The sequence below is a fragment of the Leucopleurus acutus genome (genome assembly GCF_964270905.1).
Source record: "Leucopleurus acutus genome assembly, chromosome: X".
Taxonomy (NCBI): domain Eukaryota; kingdom Metazoa; phylum Chordata; class Mammalia; order Artiodactyla; family Delphinidae; genus Leucopleurus; species Leucopleurus acutus.
This window is the reverse complement of record NC_139148.1, coordinates 79,476,896-79,491,152: the sequence shown is the minus strand read 5'-3', so window position 1 is coordinate 79,491,152 and position 14,257 is coordinate 79,476,896. Positions and strand designations below refer to the sequence as shown.

Sequence of the window (14,257 nt, the reverse complement as noted above, 5' to 3'; positions counted from 1 at the left end):
AAAAGTGACAAGGCATACTAAAAGGCAAAAAGCACAGTGCGAAGCAACAGAGCAAGCATCAGAGCCAGACATGGCAGGAATGTTGGAATCGTCTGACTAGTAATTTAAAACAACTATGATTAATAAACTAAGGACTCTAATGAATAAATCAGAAACAGCATGCAAGAACCGATGGTCAATGTAAGCAAATAGATGGAAAGGATGAGTAAGAAATATTAGAGATCAAAAAACGCTGAAACAGGGCTTCCCTGGTGGCGCAGTGGTTGAGAGTCTGCCTGCCAATGCAGGGGTCGCGGGTTCGTGCCCCGGTCCAGGAGGATCCCACATGCCACGGAGCAGCTGGACCCGTGAGCCATGGCCACTGAGCCTGCACGTCCAGAGCCTGTGCTCCGCAACGGGAGAGGCCACAACAGTGAGAGGCCCACGTACAGCAAAAACAAAACAAAACAAAACAAAACACTGAAACAGAAATGAAGGATGCCTTTGATGGGCTTGATAGCAGGCTGGACACAGCTGAGGAAAGAATCTCTGAGTTTATTTTAGCTGCTATGACAGGGGTCCATATAGGATATAGTGTTCAATTCTACCTGGGGGAGGGTCGTGGAAGCATTGTAAAAGGAATTGACTCTTGAGCTGTGGGTTGAAAAATAAGAAGTGCTTTAAAGTGGACATTGCAAACAAAGTAGTATATAAACCAACAAGGAAGCTGAGTGACTCATTAAGTGAACTTTAAATTATTCGGATTGTTTAAAGCATTGAGATTGAGGGGCAAGTGGAGAAATGAGCATGGAGAGATAGATGAGATGCAGATCATGGAAGACTTGCTAAGCTAAGCAATTTGCATTAGTTGATAAAAAAGAATGGCAACCAGAAAAAAAGGGCTGCATCAATATATAAAATGTTTATACAAATATTACAGGAAACTCACTGTTAAAATGCAGTGTGATGTGATGAGAAAAGGACTAGGATAGAGTGTGACAAATCAGCCTTTAAATATCAGCCCTTCTATTTAATAACTATATACTACAGGGGAGTTACTTAACATTTTTGAATCTCAGTTTACATATGAACAACTTAAATTGCTTAGATATTGTGGACATAACACCAATGCAATGGTATTATTGTATCTGGCAGAGTCATCAACTGTAGAACAGCACCTTGTAGTCTATATATATAACTGTAAAATGCGAGCCCAGCAAGACAAATGATTATGTTCAGTTTTAGTTACAATACATGTGAACCGTTCCCAAGTCTGATGCATTTACTGATACCTCAGGTTAGAGAAAAAACTCCTACCACTCTTCAGGGTCTGATCATTATTCCAGAAAGAGGGCATCATTGTAGATCAATGCATTTTCTTGAATGCATTATGTAAATTCAGTATTGTCAGTGAGAAAGGATGGATTACAGTAGTGCTGGCCTATAATATTCACTGGAGAAAACAAGGAGAGTTAAAAAAACATCAAACGTCAGCCTCTCTCTACTGAAACGAAGTGAAAGGTGAACTGTTTATACATATGGCATGACAGCTCCACTAACATATACTTCATTTTTCATAGGATAAACAGACAGTGATATTTAATACTCCTAACAGGGGATAGATGTTCTGATCTGTGAAACTGCTTGGCAGTTCAAGAGGAGAAGACAAAAGTGCACTGATATCCTATTGAAAGGCCAGGACAAAATACATCTCTTGAATCACAAATGACATGAAAAAGACTTAGAAGGACTATATTTGCATGATCTTTGGGTTATTTTATAATAACAGGTTTTGAACAATTTATACCTCTTTACTATTTCTTGTACGATACTTTGACCCTCATTTTCTTTAAGGGAATTGTTGAATTGTGTGAGTTTGAGGTGTGGCTTTCCAACTCCCTTTAAACTAGATGGATGGGTAAAATAGCAAAATGGATATTTTGGTAGGGTTGTGTGTTTGACCGTTCAACATATGCTTCTCATTTTTGTTTTTTGCATTATAATACTTAGCTTTGTGAAGGGAAAGAAAATAACCTTTTTGTAAAATGTTGTCAAATAGGGTTATAAAAATCAAGGGGACAGGGCTTCCCTGGTGGCGCAGTGGTTGAAAGTCCGCCTGCCGATGCAGGGGACACGGGTTCGTGCCCTGGTCCAGGAAGATCCCACATGCCGCGGAGTGGCTGGGCCCGTGAGCCATGGCCACTGAGCCTGCGCGTCCGGAGCCTGTGCCCCGCAACGGGAGAGGCCACAACAGTGAGAGGCCTGCATACAGCAAAAAAAAAAAAAAAAAATCAAGGGGACGGACATGTAGTTTTTATTGCTTTAGTTCACTAGTTTCTGTGTTATGCAGAATCCAAGTATTAAATAAAAGTTTCCCATATTTTTTGGTCGTAAAGATGGATTTTGTAACAAAAATGAACACACTACTGCCTTATTGACTTCTAATGAGACCAAAACAGACAGAGGTGTGAACTGCCCTATTTATTATATTGAAATTCCAATATTATCATTTATTTATGACAGTTTTGATGTTCTTACTGAAATAAGACTTTAGAGGTTTTTTAAAAAAAATATTAACCTTGCAATCAAAAATAAAATATCTCTCACTGAACTATATTATATTCTCTCACAATGAGATCTGTACTTATGACATTTTAGTATGTGCAAGATACATCCATATATGCACATCACAAATATATTTTATATAGATATTTTGGAAATGTATATTTATTTCACATGATTCTTATTTTAAAAGAAGAAAATATTATAAATTAATTATTAGCTAACATTTAGAGAAATCACACCCTATTTAATATCAAATGTTGGGCTCTCAAGGGTGTTTTATAAAGATGTTTGCAAATTCTAGAGCTTTTTCTCAGCTCTAAAGGATCACTTGGTAACATAGTAGATAAGTTAAAGAAATGTACTAGTAGTCTTTTGGGGAAATGAAAAAAGAGAAAATTTGTTCTGATCCTCTCTGGAAAATTAGTCCCCATAATACTTGCCTCAAAAGTTCTGCTTACCACCGAGCATCTATACTTTCAGAATTTTTACATATACAGTTTAACAAGCAACATACATATTGGTAAACGCATCTTCTATGACTCATATATCCTAGAGCATGTTACTGTCAGTGCCTTAACTAATGACATTCTTCAGGCTCATGTTCCAGATGAATCTCAGTAAGGTTAAGGACCTCACAGAAGGACACACAGGCATATTCTAGTGACTGGGATTTAAATATTTAAATATTCTGCCTAGCTCACCAAGACATGCTGGCTTTGTGGGAAGCAACTCCAGCAACACTATTAGTACTTGTAAAGGGCCTCAAGGCTGATGTATGCGGATGATTTTCAGAGGGCATAGCTATATTCTAAGAAAGTTAAAGCATAGTAGTCGTCATTTTCATATCAACAAACCATCTCTACTACCCCTATGGTGTGCCAGTGTGTAAAAATGAACTGAAAATCGAAAAACCTGAAGAGTTAGAAGCAACCTGACTAATTTCACATCTGAGTCACTGAGAAATACAGCCTAGTATGTTCTCAGTGTTTTCAACTTTGGTAATGAGTCTCCTATCTCCCATCTGAATCTCATGCTAACCCAGGCAGTGAAGCAGGGGGTTGCTGATCCTTCCCATCTGACACTGGAACAGCTGAACTATATACAATAGGTATGATTTTTCTCAAAATAAATGACAGAAAAAAGACCTAGGACTAGAATGCAAATCTCTAGTTTCCCAGCCCCAGGCACTTTGAAGTTCCTGAAAAGCTGATGTAGTGACCTGTTATTAAGGCTAAAAAAAGAAATCAGCTTAAAATATATAACATGTTTTCAGTCATCAAAACATATCTGTTTACTTTTGCCCAAACTCCAAAATGTATGTTAAGCAAGAACGAAGCTCACAGTTAAATTGAAACCCTGATTAATTAATCCGGTCTTATATGTTTTCTATGGGAAAGATATAAAAGAAGGTGTGACATCTCCATAATAGTGTTAGCTTGTATAGTTTGCATGCACGATCTGAACAAAATACTTTTTTTATGGGCAGATTTAGATCTGAAACATCCTTTTCCCCCCATTGTATACTGATTTGGGGAAAATTTTTGCTACCTGAATTTCTAATCAATGACACAATAAAAGTTGGATTCAGCTCACCAATACACAGAAAAAGCAGCTTTCTCCAAAACAAACATATTTCACTCTAAAAAACCGTGAGAGAGAGCAAAATACTAAAGTGATTAACTGAAGTGAAGAAATATATGTAGAAAGTTATTTGAATATTTGGTACCTAGCTATTCTGTAGTGAAGATAATATCACAATAAAGGTTGCTATGCTTGCAAAAGTGAATTCAAACTAATTGAATTGAAGCAACTTATTTGTGTAAACTGCTATTGTAAAAATACTATTTTCTAATGATGTAGATTACCTTAAAGTTTAAGTGGCTTATTGTTTTATTACAGAAGTATAAGTAGTATCTAATCCTTCAAGTTGTACCCAGAGGCTCAGAACCAATTAGCAAAAAAAATAATAAATACATAAAAAATTAAAAAGCTAATTCAACACAGTTCACTTTAATTTTTACAAACAGCTAAAATAAAATAGGTTTGAGGATAAAACCTAAACTTAAAATGAACATGGCTTGTCACCATTAAAGACTGAAATTTTTCCAATTAATGCATATTTTACTATACCAAATTCAAAGCTGATGAGTTTCATGACATTCAGATACAGATATTGCCAATACATGCCATACAAATCAAGCTATTAACAGAGACTTAATGTAAGACAATGGTAAACTAAGTCTCTTGTGTTAAGCCACTTGGACTATACAACACAGTCCTAGAAATGCAACACGTGGAGGAATACCCAATATTTTCTTTATTTCATTTTTTTTTATATTACACGGAGGGAATCTGGAATTTTCTAAGTACAATTTATTATGTACCTTACATTTTTTTGCCTTCTTTTTCCTCCTGTTTCTCTTTTAAACTATTTTAGTGAAATTTGAATTGGGATTCTGGCAATAACTTATATGCCATGATTTAAAATAAATTTGAGTAGAAAAAATATACTCACTCATAATTTACTCAACTCTCTCTTCCTTTTAGAAGACCTGTTTCACTTCCTATTAAAATAGATCACAAAATAGATCACAAGACAAGCTTCACAAGATCCTCCTGAGGTCTGTGCCTTGTTTTTTAGTTGATATGCTTGTAACTAATAACAATCATTCAACTATCAAAATTCCCAGATTAGAATTCCCTAAGACTCTGTGTCAAAAATCACAGCTGTCATTAATTTCTCTCCTAGTTATCATTTCAGTAATTGTGCCAAAAACTGAATGGCTCAATGAAGACTGAATTTCTGTCTCTCTCTTAAAACAAGTTGTGCAGGGCAAGCATGGTAGTGAGACAGGGCAAATAAATTCAGTGCCACTGCACATGCCACTTCTGTACTGTGTATTTAATAGATAATCATGGTCTCTGGGGTCCCTCTTTCTGACATCTGGCTTAACTTCTATTGGTGACAAGTTCATTATAAGTACATAGACAGATTTTTCATGATCATTGTTATGAAAAGTAGCATTTTACTTCCCAGAAGTATGTAACTTCAACCCACATGCATCTTCACACGTAGGTTTTGTTAATTGTATATATGTATTTCTGACATAAACCTAACTGCATCATCACTGTCAATACAAGGAAGAAAAATACTCCAGAGTATATGACATAAAGATATGTGGAGGAAAAAAAACTATAGAGGTTTAGGTGATATAAATTATATTTGACATTTTATTGCTGTAAAGCCCATGATTAAAATATCTATTCTAAAGATAATCCATGTCCTTATTTCTCTACTAATTTGTCTCTGATGCTCTTGTTACTCTTTGAAAACAAGGAGCTCTCCTGTCTCTTTTGTACAAGTTCTTAGAAACAGAAGTACTGAGAATGTATTGACTACCATTTCATCTATTAGTGTCAGTTCTAAAGAACTTATTAGGTTTACATGTCAGCAAAACCTTTTTCTACTTTTGTGCAGTCCAAGGACTGGCATCGCTTTGTCATGTTCACAGTTGTTTTTTATCTATCTGCCTTGAAGTTCAATTTTATTTGAGAAAGCTATTATATTTTTGTTTTTGCTGTTATTATTATTAGTACTTTAATCATTATTACAGAATTATAGGTGTTAAAAATAATATGCCAGAATTAATACTTTTTGGGTTCAAATAAGATCACGTTGTTTCATACAACAGCTTGTGTGAGAATATTAGTGATTTGAAAGATATACATAAAAGTTCTGTGGCATGACTCCTATTATTTCAATAAATGAAATGGGCCAGAATTAGAAAGATTAAAAGAGTGGAGATGCAGATTGTTGAAAAATAATTTTGATAGTAAGAACAGAACAGAGTCTGACAGAAAAGGGTATATTATTTCATCCTCAGTTTAGCTCTATGAGGATCTGAAAGAAAAACTTAAAAAAAGAGGGTGGAAATAATTAAGTAAACTCACAAAGTTTGACTCTGCCCAAAAAGAAAAATAAACATTGTGAGAGAAGGGGTAAGGGACAAATATATTTTGTACTAAATGAACATTCAAGTGTAAACATATCTGGGTTTCTGGGTGAAGGTCTCTGAGAAGCCATTGTTTTCCCCAAGCCTAACATGGGCATTGCCTGTGGTGACCATTTTGGCTATGACAGCCATTTTTGTTCAGAGCAGGTGGTGGGTGTCTTTCACCAGGATATAATACCAGAAACGTCTTTTCCTCATGCTTTTATTTTTTCAGACATAGGAGTAATCCAGCAAGGTCCAAAAGTGAGTGAAAAAGTTCATTCACATTAATATTTCTGGTGGTATAATACCACCATAACTATAATCACAATAAATGCCAATCTACTGTGATGTTAAAAAATAAATTAATCCAGCTCTGCTATTTATTAGTTAGAAGTCGAAGTCATCAAAGTTAAATCATTAGTTTGGATATAAAACTATGTTATACACAGCATATTTTAAAATGTTCACTTGATGTGGGTGTGTGCCCACATCCAGGGTCTGGGTGCATCTGGCCATTTGGAAAAGCTACAAATTAGCTTGTGTGTGAAATAATCCCCACAGAGCTGCACGTGTCACTTTCTGGAAAGTTGAGCTGTAATAAGTTGTTCCAAATAACTGTCTTGAAAATTGGCCATATCATCCCTAATTGTTCTTTCTTCACTTTCTGTCCATATAAAGACAGACTCTAGGGGAATCTGCATATCACGGTTTCTGAAACAAGTGTCATTTCTTCAGATCAGAGTTTGTATGGTATATACCTGTTCTGCAGCAAATAGTGTTTTACTATATCTAGATTTAGACTGATTAGGTCTTTCTTTGCAGTCCACATTGAAACTATTTTGAATACAAACCTAGCTTATAAACACGCTTCTTCAAGCCTGCCTGAGTCTAACAATTAAAGATTTTGAGCTTTCTAGTAGTTAACTAGCTCAAAAATGTAAATTCAACCTTAGTCATTGTTCATGAGCCCTGTATATATTTGTAAGACAACTAGAATAATTGTACTCTACTAAAGAAATAGACAAATGATTGATAAAATTGGGCAAAAATTCACTGAACAAATATTTATTGGAAAGCTTATATATGCCAGGTACTGTTATAGGCACGTGGGAAACATCAGTGAATAAAACAGACCAGAACTTGGCCATCACAGAGCTTACTTCCTAGTGAACTTACATTCAAGTGACTAGAAAGAAATCCCTCTCCTAACACTCAAGACACTAAGCAAAACTTTCCCCAGAATAGAGGCTTCTTGTCATTTCTTACAACCTGCACCCTAAGAAGAAGTTACTGATGGTAAGAGGTTAACTGAGGAGATGATTATGTGATACGGTTCTAATAAAACATTAACCAGATTCACCCCTTACTGATATTCAGGATTTGAAATTAATTGGGAGGTAATTCAATCACATCATTACAGGGTGTTCATTGAAGGATGAATTATTCTTGTCAGTGGTGCATACAAATCATTAGTTGGCAAATATTGAGTCCTAACAGAAACCTATTAGCTCATAGGAGTCAGAAAGGGCCTTCTTATTTCTCCAGAGCAGAAAACTATTTTCACAACTATATCTTCATATAGTTCATATGATATATCAACTATATCAGAAACCTATTAGCTCATAGGAGTCAGAAAGGGCCTTCTTATTTCTCCGGAGCAGAAAACTATTTTCATAACTATATCTTCATATAGTTCATATGATATATCAACTATATCATAACTATACCTTTCATAACTATATCTTACTATACTATATGGGAATTACCTATTTTTGAACCTAAATCTCTCTTAGAAACAGAGATTGCAGTATACTTATTTCTGAGCCCTAGGGTCCTACCGCAATGCCTGACACAGCATAAGGGCTCAGAATTGCTAACTGAGCTATTATTGAACAATAAACAATCTTACTCTTTTTTTAAATGAAGATTTAAATACCATTTATAAATAGCAACCATTTGAAAATTTTACCTTTTTATGCCGTTTTTCTGTATACAGAAATACCTTGGCATAATTAAGTACTAAAATACTTAGTATTTTATAATAGAATATTAGAAAACTGCATTACCATCTTGTATTAGCTCAAATAAAAGATGAAAAAGACATTTGATCAGTGATCTTAATGGAAGGTAACTTTACCCCCAAGGGGACACGTAGTAATGTCTAGAGTTTTGTTGTCACAACTCTGGGGCGGGGGAAGGGTTACTACTTTTATCACTTGACAGAGAATAGAAGCCAGAGATGCTGCTTGGCAACCTACAATGTACAGGACAGTCCCACACAACAAGGAATTACCTAGCTCCAAATGTTAATAGGGCCAAAGGTGAGAAACCCTGCATTAGATAAATATGGGCTAAAATTATAGGAAGTATAGATAAAATTCTAACATAGCTTGTCAATATTTAGGTGACAAGAGTAAATAAACATTTCAGTGAACATCATGAGTGGAAAACTGGTAAGATATGGTAAAACCTTTAATTATTTTATTTGTTACAGCTATTTTAAATGTATATTGATGATTTCCAAAGGCAGCTGGTTTGCATATTTATTGCAAAATGGTGGTGGGGGGAGGGCGAGAAGTCAGTATATTCCAGTAGATAGAACTCTGAGATAAAAGATCAATGATCATCTTTCTCTTCTAAGTGTAGCACTAACTCCGGGACATCTTGGGGAGGTCACGTAGTTTCTGGGACTCAGTTTTTGTTGTGCCACCTGCTTCTGATCAGTAAGTCCTCAATAACCCACTCCTCTCTACGGCAGCATTGTCCAACAACAATATGAGAGGCCCAGGTACAAGACACATATGTAATTTAAAATTGTCATGTAGCCCCATTAAAAAAAGTAAAAAGAAACAGGTGAAATTCATTTTAATATTATACTTTATTTAACATAATATATCCAAAATATTATCATTTCAACATGTAATCAAAACAAAAAACTACTCAGATATTTTACATTATTTTTTAATACTGTCTTAAAATCTCATATTTAGTTTATACTTAGGGAACATATCAGTTTGAGCTAGCCACATTGCAAGGATTCCTAGACACATGTTGCAAGTGGTTAATATATTGGTCAGTACAGACCTAGATATTAAAACCTGACTCTTAAATTTGCCCATGGAGGTTTGAAGAAAGAGAAAGGAAAAAAAAATCAGAAATCACGGCATTATCACTATTAACAAGTTTTACTGGTTCCCTCTTACCCCATTTATGTGACTCTGGTGATAAGGTTTATACCTATAAACATAGCCATTTTTTCTTTTCATCTTCGGGCATTATTAGATAAATAAGTATAATAAAATAATCTGGAACTTTTGTTTTACATCTGAAGAAAGTTGAGATGGGTGTTTTCATATATTTACAACTATGTGTTTCAAGGTATTCTCCGGTAATGGTAGCCAGAGATATTAACTAAACAAACAGGAACTGAGTAATGTCTGTAAGGGCAGAAAAATTAACAACATTAAGTACTGTCTCTGCAATCTTTTCTTTCTTATATCCTTCCTTTAATAGACTAACCAAATTGTGAAGCTGTATCTTTAAGTTCAAGTGAAACAAAAATAGAGTTTTTTTCTTGGAATTGAAAAACTATATATTTGTTATATCACTGAAGCTTTGCTAAGGAAAGCACTTCATCCACAATCATATGAAGTTCTGAAGCTTCACAATGTAATACTTCAATTGAAAACAACACAGGATTACATGACAGTTGGAAAAATGCAATACAGTATCTCTGAGAGGATATACTAAAATCCGTTTTGACAGCATAATGATATTACTACTGCTTAAAGACACATGCTAAAAATGTTTTTTTCAATTTGTTCACTTAATTGTGTGAGTGGTGATAAAAAATCATAAATATTTGTTAAGTTTATTGCTCATATCAATATATTTGCACAAGCAAAATAATTTCCCAAGAAAAATTAAGTAGGTAAGGCAGAGAAAATAAATGAATTATGAGTTATGATGGTTTGGAGCATACCGGTTAAAATTAGTATATTTTCTTCTAAAGAAGAATTTGAATATAGGAGTATACAGATATTTGAATCAACTTGGGATATGTGAGAGTCACTTTACTTTTTTATAGCTTTGCATTGTATGTCCATGATCTTTAGCTTTTATGATTCTGTATACACATATTGCAAGGAGCAGCTGATACATACTGAGCATTTACAATACAACAGGTGTTTTGCAAATATTGGTTTCAACATAGTACTGTCCCACATTTTCTGATGAAGAAATCAAAGGTATTCGAGTTTCAAGTTATAAAGATTAAGGAGATAGTAATAAATTTCCTGCTTATTATTTAATACATGTATACAGGATCATTTTCATGAAATCCTTGAAGAGTGGAGAGATTTATAAATAAGATTTAATAAATTTACAATGCTTGCCATGTTAAATATAATGCCTTCTGTATCATTTACTCTGTGAATCTTGCCCACCTGTACATCCCAGCTAACAGGTAAAACAGACAATTTATATTCTCTTATACTCTGAGTTTTGGGGGGAATTAATATCACTTTACTTAATGATAATAGCAAGTAAAATACTTCATTTTCCTTGCATCTAGATAGTTAACACTTGCTCTCTAAACTCTGTTCTGCATTCTGACAGCACTTTTCAACCTGGTAATCTAGTACAAGGAAAAATTCCCAGAAGGCAAGCTTTTTTTTTTTTTTCGGTACACAGGCCTCTCACTGTTGTGGACTCTCCCGTTGCAGAGCACAGGCTCTGGACGCGCAGGCTCAGCGGCCATGGCTCATGGGCCCAGCCACTCTGCGGCATGTGGGATCTTCCTGGACCAGAGCACGAACCCGTGTCCCCTGCATCGGCAGGTGGACTCTCAACCACTGCACCACCAGGCAAACCCAAAAGGCAAGCTTTGACCTTATGTTCTACTACATAAAGAATTAGGAGGGAGGGGAAGATGGCGGAAGAGTAACGTGGAGAACACCTTCCTCCCCACAGATACACCCGAAATACCTCTACACGTGGAACAACTCATACAGAACACCTACTGAACACTGGCAGAAGACCTCAGACCTCCCAAAAGGCAAGAAACTCCCCACGTACCTGGGTAGGGCAAAAGAGAAAAAGAAAAAACTGAGACAAAAGAATAGGGATGGGACTTGCACCAGTGGGAGGGAACTGTGAAGGAGGAAAGGTTTCCACACACTAGGAAGCCCCTTCTCGGGCGGAGACTGTGGGTGGCAGAGGGGGAGAGCTTCAGCGCCACAGAGGAGAGCGCAGCAACAGGGGTGCGGAGGGCAAAACGGGGAGATTCTCGCACAGAGGATTGGTGCCGACCAGCACTCAACAGACCAAGAGGCTTGTCTGCTCAACCGCCGGGGCAGGCGGAGCTGGGAGCTGAGGCTCGGGCTTCGGTCAGAGCTCAGGGAGAGGACTGGGGTTGGCGGCGTGAACACAGCCTGCAGGGGGTGAGTTCACCACGGCTAGCCAGGAGGGAGCCTGGGAAAAGGTCTGGAGCTGCCGAAGAGGCAAGAGACATGTTCTTCCCTCTTTGTTTCCTGGTGCACGAGGAGAGGGGATTAAGAGTGCTGCTTAAAGGAGCTCCAGAGACCGGCGGGAGATGCAGCTAAAAGTGCAGACCCCAGAGACGGGCATGAGACACTAAGGCTGCTGCTGCTGCCACCAAGAACCTGTGTGTGAGCACGGTTCTGGGGAGCCTGTGCAGCCCGCCACTGCCAGGGTGCCGGGATCCAGGGACAGCTTCCCCGGGAGAATGCACTGCGAGCCTCAGGCTGGTGCAACGTCATGTGGGCCTCTGCCGCCGCAGGCTCGCCCCACACTCCATGCCACCCCCCGGCCTGAGTGAGCCACAGCCCCCAAATCAGCGGCTCCTTTAACCCCGTCCTGTCTGAGTGAAAAACAGACGCCCTCCGGCGACCTACATGCAGAGGCGGGGCCAAATCCATCGCTGAGTCCCTGGGAGCTGTGAGAACAAAGAAGAGAAAGGGAAATCTCTCCCAGCAGCATCAGAAGCAGAGGATTAAAGATCCACAATCAACTTGATGTACCCTGCATCTGTGGAATACATGAATAGAAAACAAATCATCCCAAATTGAGGAGGTGGACTTTGAGAGCAAGATTTATTATTTTTTTCCCCTTTTCCTCTTTTTGTGAGTGTGTATGTGTATGCCTCTGTGTGAGATTTTGTCTGTATAGCTTTGCTTCCACCATTTGTCCTAGGGTTCTATCCGTCCGTTTTTTTTTAATTTACTTTATCTTCTTTCTTTCTTTCTTTCCTTCCTTCCTTCCTTCCTTCCTTCCTTCCTTCCTTCCTTCCTTCCTTCCTTCCTTCTTCCTTCTTTCTTTCTTTCTTTCTTTCCTTCTTTTTTTCTTTCTTTCTTTCTTTCTTTCTTTCTTTCTTTCTTTCTTTCTTCCTTCCTTCCTTCCTTCCTTTCTTTCCTTCCTTCCCTCCTTTAGACAACGAATCATCCCAAATTGAGGAGGTGGACTTTGAGAGCAAGATTTGTGATTTTCTTCCCCTTTTCTTCTTTTTGTGAGTGCGTATGTTTATGCTTCTGTGTCAGATCTTGTCTGTATAGCTTTGCGCCCACCATTTGTCCTAAGGTTCTATCCGTCCATTTTTTTGTTGGTTTGTTTGTTTAAAAATTTTCTTTCTTAATAATTATTTTTTAATTTCATAATTTTATTATATTTTACTTTAGTTTATTTTAATTTATCTTCTTTCTTTCTTTCTTTTTTCCTTCCTTCCCTCCTACCATCCTTCCTTCCTTCCTTCCTCACACCATCCTTCCCTCCCTCCTTTCTTTCTTTCTTTCCTTCATTCCTTCTTTCCTTCTTTTGTTCTTTCTTTTTTTCTTTCTTCCCAATTCTACTAATTATTTCTCTCTATTTTTCTCCCTTTTATTCTGAGCCATGTGGATAAAGGCTCTTAGTGCTGCAGCGAGGAGTCAGTGCTGTGCCTCTGAGGTGGGAGAGCCAACTTCAGGACACGGGTCAACAAGAGACCTCCCAGCTCCACATAATATCAAACGGTGAAAAAGTCCCAGAGATCTCCATCTCAACACCAGCACCAAGCTTCACTCAACGACCAGCAAGATACAGTGCTGGACACCCTATGCCAAACAACTAGCAAAACAGGAATACAACCCCACCCATTAGCAGAGAGTCTGCCTAATATCATAATAAGTTCACAGACACACCAAAACACACCACCAGACGTGGACCTACCCAGCAGAGAGACAAGATCCAGCCTCATCCACCAGTACACAGGCATTAGTCCATTCCACCAGGAAGCCTACACAACCCACTGAACCAATCCTAGCCACTTGGGACAGACACCAAAAACAACAGGAACTATGAACCTGCAGCCTGCAAAAAGGAGACCACAAACACAGTAAGATAAGAAAAATGAAAAGATAGAAAAACAGACAGCAGATGAAGGAGCAAGATAAAAACCCACCAGACCTAACAAATGAAGAGGAAATAGGCAGTCTACCTGAAAAAGAATTCAGAATAATGATAGTAAAGATGATACAAAATCTTGGAAATAGAATGGAGAAAATGCAAGAAACATTTAACAAGGACCTAGAAGAACTAAAGATGAAACAAACAATGATGAACAACACAATAAATGAAATGAAAAATACTCTAGATTGGATCAATAGCAGAACAAGTGAGGCAGAAGAACGGATAAGTGACCTGGAGGATAAAATAGTGGAAATGAC

At 37.4% G+C, this 14,257-nt stretch overlaps 1 protein-coding gene across 8 annotated transcripts in view; it reads right to left on the bottom strand.

The window, feature by feature from the left end:
- The window catches only part of PCDH11X (protocadherin 11 X-linked), a gene marked incomplete at both ends in the record, with an annotated part of 710,965 nt that overhangs the window by 73,621 nt on the left and 623,087 nt on the right, over positions 1 to 14,257 (bottom strand). The window lies entirely within an intron of this gene.